The 4,194-nt window shown below is 40.3% G+C and overlaps 1 non-coding gene across 1 annotated transcript; it reads right to left on the reverse strand.

The window, feature by feature from the left end:
* Positions 1-357: 357 nt before the first annotated feature.
* Positions 358-430, reverse strand: TRNAF-GAA (transfer RNA phenylalanine (anticodon GAA)). Its single transcript has one exon. It is a non-coding gene; the product is annotated as a tRNA-Phe (tRNA).
* Between the last annotated feature and the right edge of the window lie 3,764 nt (positions 431-4,194).

The following is a 4,194-nucleotide window of genomic DNA, read 5'->3' on the forward strand; positions in this document are numbered from 1 at the left end:
CACAATGATTTTTTTTTCCGTTTTGCCGTGAATTTTTGGGGTAAAATGACTAATGTCACTGCAAAGTAGAATTGGTGACGCAAAAAATAAGCCATAATATGGATTTTTAGGTGGAAAATTGAAAGGGTTATGATTTTTAAAAGGTAAGGAGGAAAAAACAAAAATGCAAAAACTGCATCCTTAAGGGGATAAACTGATAAAAATATCCGGTTACCACATCACAATGTACATGGCCACTGACTGTGATGTAATAGATACATAAAGCAGTAAAGAGCTAAACAGTAACAGAAGGGTGAGAAATGTACCTCAGAGAAATGTTTAAAAGCAAGAAGAAAAAATAGACAAAAGAATCATCTCTGCCGAAACCCGGGATCGAACCAGGGACCTTTAGATCTTCAGTCTAACGCTCTCCCAACTGAGCTATTTCGGCAGCTCGCATATCACGGTGTATACTGAGTCTTAGGAGTCCTACTGGACGGGTGTGTAATTGCACCTATGAGGTTATGTTATTTCCCTCCATTTATTTCATGCCACAGAACCCCGACATAATGCTGCGCTTCTGTAATGGCTGAGTATTACTTCAGAGTAATGATAACGCTGCGCTCCTGTAACGGCTGTGTATTACTTCAGAGTAATAATAACACTCCGCTCCTGTAATGACTGTGTATTACTTCAGAGTAACAATGATAACACTCCGCTCCTGTAATGACTGTGTATTACTTCAGAGTAACAATGATAACACTCCGCTCCTGTAATGACTGTGTATTACTTCAGAGTAATGATAACGCTGCGCTCCTGTAACGGCTGTGTATTACTTCAGAGTAATGATAACGCTGCGCTCCTGTAATGACTGTGTATTACTTCAGAGTAATAATAACGCTGCGCTCCTGTAATGACTGTGTATTACTTCAGAGTAACAATGATAACACTCCGCTCCTGTAATAACTGTGTATTACTTCAGAGTAATGATAACGCTGCGCTCCTGTAACGTTTGTGTATTACTTCAGAGTAAAAATGATAACACTCCGCTCCTGTAATAACTGTGTATTACTTCAGAGTAATGATAACGCTGCGCTCCTGTAATGACTGTGTATTACTTCAGAGTAACAATGATAACACTCCGCTCCTGTAATAACTGTGTATTACTTCAGAGTAATGATAACGCTGCGCTCCTGTAATGACTGCATTATTAGCGATAACATGGACAGTCCGGACATATGAGTCATTGTATATCTGTATAGCTGCGAGGTGCGGTAGGTGTCCATACCCGTTCACACAAACTAGTACTGCCGCACAGAACACGCCGTTCGCACGAGTACCTACCTTCACATGGTGCTAGTGTGAACGGGTATGGACGTGTTCCTGCTATACTCCCCGCACCTATACAGCGCGCCAGTGACGTTATCACAGGGTAGCAGTGAGGTAACACCGGGCGGCGGGATCAGACACTTCTCGGCTTGTGTATAATGCAGAATCTCCTCACAGCTGGGCACATGACAGGAGTGTAATGGACTTTACTGCTAAATCCACCTACAATCATACAGAGACCCAAGCTGTGACCGTCCAGCTATTGTAACTGCAAATCCCAGCATGTCCGGACTGTGGAGTTGTAGTTGTGCAACAGCCAGAGACTAGCAATAGTTTGGGGGAAAACATTACTTGGCACAATATAGAGGCAGACATTACATTACAGGGCACAATATAGAGGCAGACATTACATGACAGGACACAATATAGAGGAAGACATTACATGACAGGACACAATATAGAGGCAGACATTACATGACAGGACACAATATAGAGGAAGACATTACATGACAGGACACAATATAGAGGCAGACATTACATTGCAGGGCACAATATAGAGGCAGACATTACAGGACACAATATAGAGGCAGACATTACATTACAGGGCACAATATAGAGGCAGACATTACATTACAGGACACAATATAGAGGCAGACATTACATTACAGGGCACAATATAGAGGCAGACATTACATTACAGGGCACAATATAGAGGCAGACATTACATTACAGGGCACAATATAGAGGCAGACATTACATTACAGGGCACAATATAGAGGCAGACATTACATTACAGGGCACAATATAGAGGCAGACATTACATTACAGGGCACAATATAGAGGCAGACATTACATTACAGGGCACAATATAGAGGCAGACATTACATTACAGGACACAATATAGAGGCAGACATTACATTACATTACAGGGCACAATATAGAGGCAGACATTACATTACAGGACACAATATAGAGGCAGACATTACATTACAGGGCACACTATAGAGGCAGACATTACATTACAGGGCACACTATAGAGGCAGACATTACATTACAGGGCACAATATAGAGGCAGACATTACATTACAGGACACAATATAGAGGCAGACATTACATTACAGGACACAATATAGAGGCAGACATTACATTACAGGACACAATATAGAGGCAGACATTACATTACAGGACACAATATAGAGGCAGACATTACATTACAGGACACAATATAGAGGCAGACATTACATTACAGGACACAATATAGAGGCAGACATTACATTACAGGGCACACTATAGAGGCAGACATTACATTACAGGGCACAATATAGAGGCAGGCATTACATTACAGGGCACAATATAGAGGCAGGCATTACATTACAGGGCACAATATAGAGGCAGACATTACATTACAGGGCACAATATAGAGGAAGACATTACATGACAGGGCACAATATAGAGGCAGACATTACATTACAGGGCACAATATAGAGGCAGATATTACATTATAGACACAATATAGAGGCAGACATTACATTACAGGACACAATATAGAGGCAGACATTACATTACAGGACACAATATAGAGGCAGACATTACATTATAGACACAATATAGAGGCAGACATTACATTACAGGACACAATATAGAGGCAGACATTACATTACAGGGCACAATATAGAGGCAAACATTACATTACAGGGCACAATATAGAGGCAGACATTACATTACAGGACACAATATAGAGGCAGACATTACAGGGCACAATATAGAGGCAGACATTACATTACATTACAGGACACAATATAGAGGCAGACATTACATTACAGGGCACAATATAGAGGCAGACATTACATTACAGGACACAATATAGAGGCAGACATTACATTACAGGGCACAATATAGAGGCAGACATTACATTACAGGACACAATATAGAGGCAGACATTACATTATAGACACAATATAGAGGCAGACATTACATTACAGGACACAATATAGAGGCAGACATTACATTACAGGGCACAATATAGAGGCAGACATTACATTACAGGGCACAATATAGAGGCAGACATTACATTACATTACAGGACACAATATAGAGGCAGACATTACATTACATTACAGGGCACAATATAGAGGCAGACATTACATTACAGGACACAATATAGAGGCAGACATTACATTACAGGGCACAATATAGAGGCAGACATTACATTACAGGGCACAATATAGAGGCAGACATTACATTACATTACAGGACACAATATAGAGGCAGACATTACATTACATTACAGGGCACAATATAGAGGCAGACATTACATTACAGGACACACTATAGAGGCAGACATTACATTACAGGGCACAATATAGAGGAAGACATTACATTACAGGACACAATATAGAGGCAGACATTACATTATAGACACAATATAGAGGCAGACATTACATTACAGGACACAATATAGAGGCAGACATTACATTACAGGGCACAATATAGAGGCAGACATTACATTACAGGACACAATATAGAGGCAGACATTACAGGGCACAATATAGAGGCAGACATTACATTACATTACAGGACACAATATAGAGGCAGACATTACATTACATTACAGGGCACAATATAGAGGCAGACATTACATTACAGGGCACAATATAGAGGCAGACATTACATTACAGGGCACAATATAGAGGCAGACATTACATTACAGGGCACAATATAGAGGCAGACATTACATTACAGGACACAATATAGAGGCAGACATTACAGGGCACAATATAGAGGCAGACATTACATTACATTACAGGACACAATATAGAGGCAGACATTACATTACATTACAGGGCACAATATAGAGGCAGACATTACATTACAGGGCACAATATA

The sequence above is a fragment of the Hyla sarda genome, chromosome 2 (assembly GCF_029499605.1).
Source record: "Hyla sarda isolate aHylSar1 chromosome 2, aHylSar1.hap1, whole genome shotgun sequence".
NCBI lineage: Eukaryota > Metazoa > Chordata > Amphibia > Anura > Hylidae > Hyla > Hyla sarda.